This window comes from Stegodyphus dumicola, chromosome 12 (assembly GCF_044657685.1).
Source record: "Stegodyphus dumicola isolate Sdum_Otavi_A_Nest chromosome 12, ASM4465768v1".
NCBI lineage: Eukaryota > Metazoa > Arthropoda > Arachnida > Araneae > Eresidae > Stegodyphus > Stegodyphus dumicola.
The window spans coordinates 82,248,246-82,263,084 of record NC_140779.1 but is presented as its reverse complement, the minus strand read 5'-3'; the positions used below and the strand labels follow the sequence as shown (position 1 = coordinate 82,263,084).

At 31.1% G+C, this 14,839-nt stretch overlaps 1 protein-coding gene and 1 long non-coding RNA gene across 4 annotated transcripts in view; one reads left to right on the top strand and one right to left on the bottom strand.

The window, feature by feature from the left end:
* LOC146993703 (uncharacterized) overlaps positions 1–14,839 on the bottom strand; it is a 371,536-nt gene that overhangs the window by 57,695 nt on the left and 299,002 nt on the right. The window lies entirely within an intron of this gene.
* LOC118186875 (protein O-mannosyl-transferase Tmtc3-like) overlaps positions 1–14,839 on the top strand; it is a 512,127-nt gene that overhangs the window by 332,624 nt on the left and 164,664 nt on the right. The gene's annotated exons all lie outside the window — the stretch shown is intronic.

Here is a 14,839-nt window from a genome sequence, read left to right as displayed (position 1 = left end):
TTAAATAATACTCAATGGGAATATACTACAGCGTGGAAAATAAAAAGAAGTATTAAATAATACTCAATGGGAATATACTACAGCGTGGAAAATAAAAAGAAGTATTAAATAATACTCAATGGGAATATACTACAGCGTGGAAAATAAAAAGAAGTATTAAATAATACTCAATGGGAATATACTACAGCGTGGAAAATAAAAAGAAGTATTAAATAATACTCAATGGGAATATACTACAGCGTGGAAAATAAAAAGAAGTATTTGTTTTCCGGCAGTGGTCACATATTAACCAAATTTGCAGATTAAAATTGAAAGACTTTTTGCCGAATAGCAACAATCTAGTGCGATGGAGATTAAAATGTTTCATTTCGAATATTGTTGCTAATTCCTGACTTCAAATCTCTGAGTTTGTTAAACAAAAACTCTTTAAATTTGCATAAAATGTGAAATGAGTCAAAACCAAATTTGAAATTCAAAATTCGGGCTTTCAGGTTATAAGGTATTTCTCCCGCCTTCCTAGCGTGTAGTGTTTCTGCACGCTGGGGTGGTATTCCAGAGGTTCGTGGTTCGATTCCCGGCGAAGGCGGTTGCTCGTTTTTCCTCTTGCCTGCCTAATGTCTAATAAATACCTAATGTCTTTACAGTGGCGCCCGAACTAAAAGGGTGTTCGATGAGGATTCTCCACACCCAGGATTTGGTGACTAGGTCCCCTAAAACCCTAGTCGCCCTTTAAAAAGGGGGGTATATAAGGTATTTCTCCCACTTTCCTAGCGTGCCTTCGTGGTGTAGGTTCTGCTTGCTGGGCCGGTATTCCAGAGGGCCGTAGTTCCCGCCGAAGGCGTTGCTAATGTTTCATCTCTCCGGCCTCCGAAAAAATTCCTAATGTCTCTTCAAGGCGCCCATTCTCGGGAGAAAGACTACGTGTATTAAAACTTCGATGGCTCTAGGTGCTGTTACGTTTCCAAAATACAAGGACCATAGATACATACAGATTCCTCATTATTTAACTTTTTCAGTCCAAATGAGCGTTAGCCCAGAAAGGGTATTAGTCTCAAATCAGCATTTTGCGTCGGATCACTTTAAATGTCCCAATCACTTTTCAAATTGTCACCAATCGTCCTGTATTATATTTAAAGAAACTAAATAATGAAGAATTCACATGATTGTATATATGTTTCTCTCATTCAGAAAAAACAACTGTACCAAGAGCCATCAAATTTTGAATAATATAGTCTTTCACCTGAGCATGAGCACCTGGAAGCCCGAATTTTGAATATAGAATTTTTTTTTATTGTTTATTATTTTTTGTAAAACACTTAACGAATTTTTTATTAAAAAAGTCAACAATTTCAAAGCGAGCAGTGGCAACATTGTAATAAATAAAACATTTTTATCTCTAGCGCGCGAGACTGTTTATCGGAAATTCTAAAGATATTCTGTTATTAAATATTTTTAGCACACTGTGGCATTAGCCGAAATGCTCTCGAAACGTGTATGTATCTGTAAATGAAAAAAATACCCATTTGAATGTAGTTATAAAATGTGAAATCTGTTAGTTTCGAGAGTGATAGTACCTCGGTACTAAAAATATAGCAGAATACTTAGATACAAAAATTAAATAAAATGAATACTCAGCATGTTAATTAAAATGTACATCTTATGAAACACTAAATTCAAAATTAAAATTTTATTCAAATTACAATGTCAGAAATTTAAAGCGTTTATTCGATTTTTTCGAAATTAACCACAGAAATAAAATTATTACACAATAATAAATATCCTATTCTTCTGCTGCTTCAATCAATGATATAAAAGATTAGTAATCCTTAGTAATGCAATGGTTCATTATGCTATAATTAAGAAGACGGAGCTATGTGCATAATGTATTTTACTATTCCCTAGTGATTGGAAAGTACTTGAAAATTGCATGTGAGATTACTTTATAAGATTAGTAAGGTCTTAATGAAAAACTTGTGTAGGCTTGAGTATTCTTAAATTTGTTAATTATTTATTAATTTATTAGCAAATATTGTACGACCTTTAAGAACAGTATTTTTTATTAAATAAACTAGTTACCATTATTTATAGTCAAACCATTAACAAATTTCAATTGATATTAAAAAAGAGTTATATATTTAAATAATAAATTCTATTTTCCTCAAATTAGAATGAATAAAATCTATGACATAAAAATCGTATTAGAATTTACAGTTGTGAAATATTTATTAAAAAGGAGCAAATAGCTTAGATAAAAGCAAGTAAGAGAAGACATTTTTCCTTTTGCAAATATTCCGATATTTCTTACTTCTTTCTTTACAAGTTTCCATTTTCTTTACATTAAACAATTTCCATAACACTTTCTTCTACCATTCTGATCGTTATTCCATTCTCCGTCTCTGTTTGTTGTTCTTTAAACTATCTTCAGCCAACTTCTTTATTTATAATAAAAAGATTTTAAAAAAATATCTGGCAGCCTTTCATAGTTTTATCAGTGCGAAAGAAGTATTCATTTATTCTGAAATATTTTACGATTTGCGGAGATGGTGGTGAAATAAACATTGAACCTTTCAAAGTACGAATCATTAAATCTTCTATACATGCATTTATTGTATTAGCGTATTGCAGCGCATTCAATTTATTTTGAATTTCCGTTGTGTGTGATGAAATATTCTCCTTCCTCGAAGCAACTCTCTTTCCTAAGCTGACTTTGATTGAATGTTGGAGATACATCGTTTCTCGATAACCGGGAGGTGTTTGAGAATTATTCCGAACACAAGCGGGGGGCGATCCACATAATTTTGAATAAACTGACTGCTGAATATGCTAATACATGATGCTGTGCGTGAGGATACAAATATCAAATTTAAAATGGGAAGAAGAGATATAAATGTAAGTCTCATAAATTAAAATTTTCATCTTGAGCTATTTGTATTCATTATCTTTTTATGCTATTTTGTTTTTTCATTTTTTATACTTCTATTACTCTCTGTCTCTTTCTCTTCCTTATGCTTTGTCACTTTTATGTATAAGTTATTTTTCTTTCCGTTGCTGTGTTTGTTACTATCATTTCTTTCTTTCACTATTTATTTCTCTTCCACTCTCTCTTCTGTGGATTTCTATGGTATGTTTCCCCCTTTTTTTTTTGTTGCCCACCAGCGGCCGAGCGGTAAAGTCGCTGAACACTGGTAGTTCGGTCCGAGGTTCGAATCCCGAGAACAGGCTGGCTGCATGGGTGTTTTAGTGGTTGTCCCGACATGTAACGTGTATACGAGCTAGTTTCCCTTAGAAAGTTCTCCACGAAGGCATCCCTCCTCTTAGGCAGATAGCCCTCGAGGCTTTGCCGTAATTAAATAACCTAACCCTTTTTTTGTTTGTTAAATGTGTATTCCTTCCATTCTCTTACTTCGTCATTTTCTTTTTCTCTCCATTAAATATCTCCATAAATAAACACCAGCGGCCGAGCGGTAAAGACGCTGAACACTGGTAGTTTGGTCCGAGGTTCGAATCCCGCGAACGGGCTGGCTGCATGGGCGTTTTCGTGGTTTTCCCTATGTGTAACGTGTATACGAGCCAGTTTCCCTTAGAAAGTCCTCCACGAAAGGCATCCCTCCCCTTAGGCAGATAGCCCTAGTGTGCTTTGCCATAATTAAATACACCACACCACACCACACCATTAAATATTGCTCGCTTTTTCTCTCTTTCATGTTATTGGTATACTGGTTTTCTCTTTCATTTCTTCCAGGTCTATTTTTCCATTACTATTTTCTCTTTTGCATTCGTATGCTGCTTTTACTACTAGTATTCTGGCTTCCATTATTTCTATTTCTTTCCATTATCTCTATTATTCTTCATCCTATGCGCATTCATATGTTGTTCTTTATTCTGGTTTTTTAACTTTCTGTTGCTTTCATTATTTCTCTCATATGCTGCCTTCTATACTATTAATTTCATATATTCTCTGTTATCTTCATTATTTCGTTCATACGCTTTGTTATACTCATACATCTACATTCTCTGTTATCTTCATTGTTGTCTCATAAGCTGCTTTGTTCTTATATTTTTTAAGCTCTGTTATCTTCATTATTTCTTTCGTGTATATTTCTATCCTGGTTTTGCCGTATAATCATGTGTTTAATTATTTCGTTATTTTCTCACATTTTTCTTTTTCTGTCGCGCATTCGTATAAATTCGTTTCATATGATCTTATAATAACTGTTAGAAATAATAAGAGAGTTATTTTATTTTGAAATAATTCAAAATGCATAGTCTTTACAATATTGCCGGTCAGCATGCAAATTTTTTATATCTCTTGAAGGCAGAAACTTTTATTGAAAGTGCGGAACATCTGACAGATTTTTTTCTGTGAACTTCTTGTTTTTGATAGCACTTTTCTTATTCTATTACGCAGAGTCTTATTCTAACTTCTGAATACATGATCACAGTTATGTGATTTAAAATCCTTTACACGCAAAAGTGTATACACTTTTCTCTTTCTTTCTCTCTGCTGAATCTTCTTGCTGTTGTTTTTACCAATGTTGCAATATTCTCGTTTATGCATGTGACTGCTATTATCGCATTTTAAGCTTTCTTAATTTAAAAACAAGATTTGAAAGCGAATCAAACTAAAACTTTCATTCCTTGTCTTCTACTCTTCTTTACTCACAATTAGGTTATGTAATTATGTGCGTCTTTGGACAGTTTGCTATGCATCCTGGAAAGATGTTTAATGATGAAACGATGGAAAGACCGATGGAATCGGAATTTTCAAACAGCAAATTGTATAAATGCGTATGTGTTCACATTTCTTTATAACAAAGTTGACAAACCATATGATTCTCTACTGGATATAAAACACATGGTGATAAAGCATATTTTGTTAATTACTCTAATATTGAAAATATTTATATAAGGTAACATTTGGATATATTATAAGCTAAAAGTATTTTTAAATATATTTAGTAAATATATTATTAAAAAATGAAATAAAAATGCAGAATTTTGCGTTTATTACTTTTTAATCGCACAGTTTGTTAAGCACTCCCTCACTGGTTAAATGTCAAGATAAATTAAAGCTTTTATATAATATATTCTGTAATAATAATATATTCTGTAATAATAATACTAGCCAATGCTAAAACAATGCATAAATGTTACATATTCATGAAAGTGGAGAGTTACATAACTATCTAAATTTGTCAGGAAGACGTCAATAAAGATTCTATAAAGTATTTTATCCCTCCTTTCAGCATGCATTTGTAGTGTAACTGGAAGCACGCTCGACGCGCATTCGGGAGGTCCAAATCTTGAATCTCAGACAGGTCATTATAGATTTCTTCAGATTCCCGACATTAAAAAATTTAAAATGACTCTACAAATGACGCCCAAACTAAAAGGTGGTGGATGATAATTCGTCACCACCAGGATTTGGCGATGTATCCCCTAATCTCCAGTAGCCCATTAAAAGAGGGGAATATATCAGGTATTTTCCTCCCTCTACTCCATGTGCCTTCGTAGTGTATCTAAAGGCAGGATCGGCGCGTATTCGAAAGGTCCGCAGTTCGAATCCTGGCGAAGACATTGCAAATGTTTCACGTTCCAGCATCAATACAATCTAATGACTGTTCGATTCTTGTAAGGCAAAACCATATGTCAGACTTCGGGTACCATCTTTCCTTAAAAACAATCGTTTTTTTCAGTGGTAAAGTAATGAGAAACCTTCAGAGTTCTTTTCTGTTAATAGCTACACACAACTTAACGATTCTTACCATTAATAGCTAGGAACTACTTAATAGTTCTTACCATTTATGGCTAGTAACTATTTGATGTTTCTTACCATTAATCGCTTAACGACCGTGCCCGAGATATCTCGGGAATAGATGCCGTTTAGGTTTTCCTATGAACGAATTAATTCGGGCGCTGAAACGTTTACGGACATTTAATGCCATTACCCGTACTATCGCCTGGCAATCGACACTCTACAAATGACACATGTCAGGTACATGTTTTCTTAGCTGTGGGAGGGGTCCAAGCGGCTGGCTTTTGTGATTGGTTCCTCCATGACCCTCAGCTGCAGTCGACGAAGTGGCCGCATTATAAATAAACTGTAAATTCAGTTTGATTTCTTCGTTGATGATATGTTTCAGACTGTACCATACTTACCATACCATGACTGTCAATGACATTTATAGATCGTAAAATGTATTTGCTTGACTTTTACTTTAGCTCATATTACCTATTATTACCTAGACTACAGTTTTGCATTACTTTTGCTAGATTTGTTTTCCTGCTTCAATGAAGTCTGAGTTAACTCGGGTAATGTCATGAACCATAATAAATATCTTGTTTTTTCCCTCAAAAAAGTTTTCTTTTTCCGCCTTACAAAGCTACATCTAGTGAGCTATATCTGTAGATAATAAAAAAAGTATAAAAAAATTAGGGATTTTCGGCATAATTTTTAATATATATTCGGCCATAGCAGTTAATAGTTATTATTAGTAATTTCATTTGATGTATGAGATCGTTGACTAAATGTTTATCAACTCTTTACTCTTTGCGTACCTAGCTGTAAATGCGTAACTTTTCTTGCATAACTCAGAATTAGTTATAGTTAACATGTTTAGGAAGATTTGCATGCCATATTCATTATCCATTTATCCTGTTCTTATACTTATTTCTATAAGGAAGTAAGAATAGTAAACATTCTCAGAAATTTGTTAGTATCTGATCTGCGAAGTCATTAATCCCTTGAGCCAATTGATACTGATCATCTATTGACAAAATTGATCGATAATTGTATTATTAAATCTAGACAGTTTGAGCTTTCGTGGTGTTTTCAAAAACTTCCGTAATATATTCGCGAAAATTTTGACAATAAGCTAAATTCTAATCCCTTGGCTTTCAAAATAAAATTATATCTTTATACAAGCTACCAAAACATTAGTTTTTTTGCTATCTAAAATACACATTCAATTAATCAATCAAATTGTTTTTATTCGCAAAAGATTTATCATAAATCATATTATACTTTAAGAATCCAATTTACTGATAAAAGGAAGATGTATTTATTCATAACACAGAATTGTTTCGCTAAATCTTAAATATTCTACTAGACGCATGATTATGCTTATGTCTAAAGAAAACAGAAAGCAGTTTTATATATTTACATCGTTATATCCAAACATACGGATGTCGCCTTATCAAAAAGGCAAAAGCATAAGAAAAATACTAAACGTAGATTTCTACCAATCCTTCGAATTCAAAACATTTCCGTTTATTAGACTTTTACTTACAAAAACAAAAACCGTGCTTTATGTGCATCGTTTTACGTTGATTTCCTCAGCATGTATTGAACAAAACTGTCTGCTTTCAGTGACGATGGAAACAACAATGATTGGATCATTTATTCCTCTGAAAGGCTATTACTACAGCGAAACGCTAATATCTGTGTCTGGTCTGGAGGCAAATGCGATCAGCGGAGAGGTAAAATCCAATGAGAAAGTATGGATGTAACTTTTGAAGTGAAAATGAGTCCAGTCGAGAGCCTGAATAGTATGGATCGATGCGATGATTTGTGGCTTAAATTGCATCTACCATATGGCATTTTCTCCAGCTCCAAATCGGTGCTGAAGAGAAAACATTTCATGATTCTGCGCGTTGAGAATTCTGAATTCCTTCTTGGCAATATGTTCGTGCGTGTTGCTTAAAAACAGATGCCTCATTTTTTATTCTGTCTCAGTCTTTGAAAGAATTGTTTTAATTGATTAATACGTGACGAATGTCTTGTAAAGGTTTATGAATACACATTTAAAATTTATCAGTGTTGTTTAAATAATATTTTTATTTCCCTTATATCTAAATATTTTCCTGAAGTTCAATTAAAAATTTGAACATGCATCAACCAATTTATCATGATAAATAAAAAGTAATTTGGTAGCTTTTCAAAAGTGAATCATGATTTAGAGTTTGTGGAATACTTAAAGACAAACAGTAATTTGTATTCAAATATGTTAAACTACAGTTTTTTTTTTTTTTTTTTTTTTTTTTTTTTTTTTTGTTATGAAGAACTGACTATGAAAACCGCATGTGTTGAGCCAGTGATAATTTTGCGAAAGGTTTTTCTAAATACAAATTATTTAGGTAATTATTAATGTGTAATGACTGTGATTTTTTTTTTTTTTTGATAATTGCTACATTTTTTATCACATTCAGAGGGAACTTTGTTTAGTTGCTATTTCTGGTCCGACAGATAGTATATTATATTTCGCAGGGTAGTGATTGAGTATAATTATTCGTTTCTAGCTCTATTCTCGACGGAAGATATGCTGTCAATACTTTCTTAACCAAATTATTGCAATGATATTATTGTAATAACACTCTTAAAAACGTCGTTGTAATGATGCTGTTCTAGTAATTATGCTAATATGGGAATAAATATAATAATAACAGTGCAATAATATTGTGGTAATAACACTCCTAACAACGTTGTTACAATTACACTGTTGTAATAATTTTGCTAACAGGGAAATAAATATACTAATAATAATGCAGTTGCAATAATATTGTTGTAATAACACTTTTAACAAATTTGTTGCAATGATATCGTTGTAATAATTATGCTAATATGGGAATATATATAGTAATAATAATGCAATTGAAATAATATTGTTGTAATAACACTCTTAACAACGTTGTTGCAATAATACTGTTGTAGTAATTATGCTAATATGGGAATAAATATAACAATATCAGTGCAATAATATTGTGTTAATAATACTCCTAACAACGTTGTTACAATTACACTGCTGTAATAATTATGCTAACAGGTGAATAAATATACTAATAATAATGCAGTTGCAATAATATTGTTGTAATAATACTTTTAACAAATTTGTTGCAATGATACCATTGTAATAATTATGCTAATATGAGAATAAATATAGTAATAATAATGCAATTGCAATAATATTATTGTAATAACACTCTTAAAAATGTTTTTGAAATGTTGTAATAGTGATGCTAATATGGAAATACTTATAGTAATAATAATGTGTTTTATATAAATAAATGGAATTCAGAATTTGTTTTCAGATCTTACGATTTTACGACACTAAATGCGTCATAATGGAATATACTGCTTTGTTTTGTAAGCTCAATATTTTTTTTAGTCTTCAGTTCCAGTAAATAAATATATTGTTATCACTAGAAAACAATGACAGTTTTCTCATAAAATCTTAGTAATGTATGGCATCAAAATTTTCTGATGCTTTGTCTTGATGAGGCACATTTTGAACGAGAATATCATTTGCTTAAATTACAATGTTTCTACTTTCATTTCAGTTTTAATATATTTTAGAGAAAGGTTCGTTAAATTTTTTGGTGTGGGGACCCCATAATGTTTACGAAAATTTAGTGGGACCCCATAAGCATTGCGCAATACGACACATACGTGAGTGAAACTGTCCGTTTCTTCACTTGTAATGCTATTGTAGTGTTAAGTCATCAACTTTTAAAGTAAAATAAACGTTTCTATTATAAAAAAATGCATCGAAACGGTTTTTTAGTGTTTGTCTCAGATAAATTATGTAAAAATATTTGATAATTGTAAAATTATTATAAAGTTAAAGAAATATCAAAATTGCTAACATTTTTGGCGACTCCCTTCTGCACATCAAGCGACCTCATTTGGGGTCGCGACCAACAGTTTAAGGAACACAGCTTTAGAGAAATAAAAGTAACGATGGGAATAAAATTACGCTACATTTTTGGTACGATTTTGAAGAAATGTTTCACGCATGAAGAAAACATAAAAATGTCATACAAATCTAAAAACGAATAAACCGATATCGGAATTAAAATATGTATTTCCATCTTAGTGACAGGTTCAGTTGAAATATGATGAAATCAACATAATTATACCTCTCTTGTTAATGTCACATATGATTAATCACATTTTATTGTTAATGAAATGCTGTAAATGAATATCTTAATTTTACTTTTTTATTCCAGAATCTTCATTTAAGGGATCGGAATATCCATCATACTCTAAAAACTTGTATATGTTTTAATTAAATTAATTCTAATTGCTTACACTGACTGCTAAAAGACTGAAATTATTTTGCACTCAACATGGATCCTTCTCTTTATATATATATATATATATATTATTATTATTATTAAAAAGGGTTTTAGTAATACTAAAGCATCTAAGTATTTAGAATTCTTAGACGTATTTTTAATTCTAAATTTAGATTAAGTTTATTACTAACAAATTTATATTGCTTACAAATTTTACTCAAATATTTACGAATACAAGCTATTACAATTGTTTTTACTTTGTGGTACGAAGTAAAGGAAGTATTGCAATCACGAAAAATTCCGGGTTTCATATTTCAACGAAAATATCCATTTTGGATGCTATCGAATGCAATTTACCGATGTTTCTGGGTGACATCTGTACGTAAGGGCAAAATAAAGGATTTTTTTCCCCCAAATGAATTATAAAACTGATATAAAATGGATTCAGAAGAGATTTTTTTTTCGTGACGTCTTATGCCATACATACAGACGTATGTATGTATGTATGTATCTCGCATAACTCAAAAACGAGTAGCCTCAGAACGTTGAAATTTTGTATATAGGACTGCTATAACATGCAGTTGTGCTCATTTTGGTTGCACTCTGCCGCACCAAAGGTATATATACTCCCTCTGTTACTCGCAGTGGAGTTCAGTTTTTTTATTCTTATATATTGGTAAACTGTTCACTTTTGTTTTAAAAATGATTGAATTATGTTGTTCTTACCTTCCGGTTAAGGTTTTTATGCCTTTAGTTAATGTGTATGCACTAGTTGTAGAATCATCAAGAATTTGAAAGTTGTTTAAGTGTGGCTAAGCCTTATTCTTCGAACCATAGCAGACATATTTGTTTGCATTTGAAACTTAGCAGAATAGGGAGTTAAGCCAGTTTCTGCACCTTCCGTGCTTTTTTGCCGAACTGCTTGTTTCTGCGTAGAAAATAATTTTAATTGTAATTTTTTAATTGTTTTAACAGTATTTGGTGTTTTATGTTTTCTATATCTTTCAATTTTTTATGACGATATTTTCAGTTTTTATGTACTTCCCGCCCCCCCCTTGCCGCAAAGTGAGAACTGAATTAATTAAATGAGAAATATATCTCTAATGAAATTCGAGGAAATAAGTTTAAATGAAATGCAGAAAAAAATGCGTATAATTTAATATTCCGTACAAGGAAGTCATGTTGTGTATACATCAGATTTTTTTTCAAATGAAATTAAAAGTCAGTGAAATAAAAATACAAGTTATTAATTATTTATTTAACTGTAGTAAATATCTAAAATAAGGTATAATAAATTTTAGATATCTTCAAACTAAATTTGTTTCGGTTATTCTACAGCCTTTGGTTTCCATAATTATATATAGTAAAAGATTATACTCATTATAAAAAAAGCATATAAGTTTTGTGTTCCGTACAGCCAAAATGGTCAAAGTTATATGATTTCAAATTTTGAGATTTGTGTCCCATTTTTGGTTTACCTTCAGGGATTCATTAGAAAATAAATTAGAATTATTCGAAATGTTCCCTTGTAAATGACATACAGTCAAATTCTTTCATGATTTGGTGCGTATCGTTCTTTATTTTATAATTTTGTTATTTGTGATATGCAGAAGGTATTTTTACACGTAATTTATAAATTTGAAATGCTAAAAATACGCAATTAATATTCCAATGCAGTTTCACTACTTTAGAATCATAATCTAATAATCGCAGCAAAACAATCGTTAAACAAATGTTTCGAATTGAAATGATTTTCCATTTGCATTTATTCATTTTTTATTTTTTATTTACGCAGATAATGACTACGATTTCCTTTTGTGCCTGTCACTGTTTTTGGCAACACGAAATCTATAAGAGTCTGTGAATGAGATCTCCATTTTGAAATAACTTATATAGATAAATTATTCATGACACTCCGCATAGAAAAGATCGTCGTTTAATTTATTAACATTAAAAGACTTTTTTTAAACCGATGTTTCGTTTCTAAACACGCGCAAACGTTTTATTCTTCAGCTTGTGCACGATCCCTGAACATGATATCAAATTTTAAAATTAAATATGAGTCAGTTTTTCTGTATTTCTCGTTTTAATTTTTAAGAATGTGTGTAAACGTTTACTAGGTATAACTACTATCGGAGAGCCATATAAAAGGTTATATTTCGGGATTTTTACAAAACTGATTTTTTTAAATTAAAAAATGCCATAACTTAAGGCATTAATATCTTAAGGCATTTTGTTGCTGGAAGTATATGTCTACGAATAATGATTACAAAAGTAGAGCCATTTAGCCAGTAGTAGTATTTAACAAACTGCAGTAAATTTCCTCATTCCAAAAATATATGCTTATGTACACATACATTAAGACATATGTGCTGCTTAATATTAGAATGCAGCTAATGAAGCCTTTAAATAGAAACTATTTATGTTACATCATAAATGCCACCATCAACATCAAAGAAACATCAAAAACGGTTGAAAGACTCCAAAGTGGGTCTTCTTAAAATGAGGAAGCATTATGTCTAATGTCTCTTTAAATGCTTTTTCAAGAGTCATCTACTTCGTTAACAACGATTTTTGTTGTTCGCTTTAGTTCTGTAATTTGACGTTATGTCTCATTTGGTTACAAATTAACGTACTGCATTCGTTCGAAGAGCTCATATTTTTATTGAGAGGTTTATAAGTATTTTCTTAGCAAAGCTGGCAACGTTGTATTCCTTTATGATTATCAGTCACCTCAGTTGCAGGTAGTTTATGTATGCTAAATGTGTCTTTTTCCTATCACGTTTGTCCACAGAAACATTATCAAATAATTTTGGTGTTTTTTACGACCTTAACCACATCACTGTATTAATGTTCGTTGTACTACAAATAACACATAAGCAAGCAAATACCCAATGTACGATAATTAGGATTTTACTGTCAGCAGTATATTTGTTTTCCGAAAGCATAGCGGCAAATACATCGCGAACGAAAACATCGCGGAGAAAATATCGCGGAAAAACGAAAGCAAGGAGAAAACGTCGCAGTTCTAAAATATCATGGTACAAAATATCATCATCGAAAAAAAAGCGATTAAAAATCATCCTTTTCAAAAATGTTTGGAAACATCATCGTCAAAAATATCTTGGTAAAAAATAAAAGACCTACAAATTTATCGCATTACGATAACATCGCAGACATGCGTTTTCAGATTTTAAATTTTTCGTATTAACGTAATGATTTGTGAGCGCAATGAAAAATGAGGAATATTTTTACTTTTGTATTTCCTATTTTGAAATTAACTAAAACGTTTTTCCTGAAAAAATAACAAAGAAATGTAAGAATTAACAAACAGAAAGTTAGTAGAAATATAATGCTAGGTATAACAATTATTAAAATTTTAAACTTATATTGTTATGTATTAAGGGTCATTAATTAAATAATCTCTTTTATAAAGTTTCATTGGTAATTTTTCTTGAAACATAGTCTAAGAAAGGTTAGAAAAATGAATATATGTGCATGTAGTTACCTCGATTACAATTGTTTAATTAATTATCGTAGTATAAAATTCTATTAACTGCTGTAAGTAGTATTAATTTTCTACTAATTTTCAGTTTCTGAATACTTAAATTTCAATCTTAGTTTTTCGACCAAAAATTATTAGTTAATTCAAAAGTATAAAAGTAAAAATATTCCTAATTCTTTTTTGAGCTCACAAATCATTATGAGAATATACATTTGCAATTTTTAAAGCTTGAAAAACGCACGTCTGCAATATTATCGTCATGCGATGATTTGTAGGTATCTTATGTTTTATCACGATATTTTCGACGACGATCTGCGAAAACTGCGCAGTTTTTGAATAATTTTATTTCCGACAACGATGTTTTATACGACTATATCTTAGAACAGCGATGATTTTTCCTTGCTTTCTTTTTTTCCACGACGATTTGAACGACGACGGTTTTGTTTCGCGTTCTTTTGCGACGACGATTTTGTTTTGCATTTTCGTTTGCGATTTTTTAGCCTGTAACAGCAATATATTTTACTGCTGTCAAGAATACTGAATTATGTTTCTCAAATTCTTGATTGGGATACCCCAATTTTTTATTAAAATTACTCAGCCTTTAATGTATCTGTTCACACAGAAGATGTTTACTATACAGGTTCAAAAATGTCTTATCCTTATATTTTCCATCTTCGTATATTAACTATTGCATATAAAAATATTATCAAAGTACGACCTGAATACAGTTAGGACTTAAATGAGTTTTAATGAGCCCAAGCCAGGCTTAAAATAATTTGGATGGGGATCGTTTTACTGAATGCCCACTGATCCATTTTACTAAAATGGAAGCAAATTCCACTTAATTAAATGACTATTCTTCATTGAATAGAACAGAGAATATAAATAAATAATTTACGAAATGTGTAAAGAAAGAATTTAATGCAGGTTAAACTCAATGGATAATTAAATAAATTAACCATTGAGAAATAATTTTAAATTTCAATGTTTTAATTTTGAAGTAAAATTATAAATTGTGTTATAGAGACATTAGGTTATTTCGAAGCAGGAGACGTTAAAATTGAGCAATGCGCTTACCGAGACTCGAACCACGGACCTCTCAAATAGGCGCCAAGTGTGCTGACTACTACACTACAAAGGCATGCTAAGAAGGCGGGAGAAATATCTTATAGTGTCACAAGTAAAATATTTTTCTTTTATCGAAACAATTTTTGAAAATACAGCATGTATAAAAGAACTACTTAACTGCCTATTATTTTG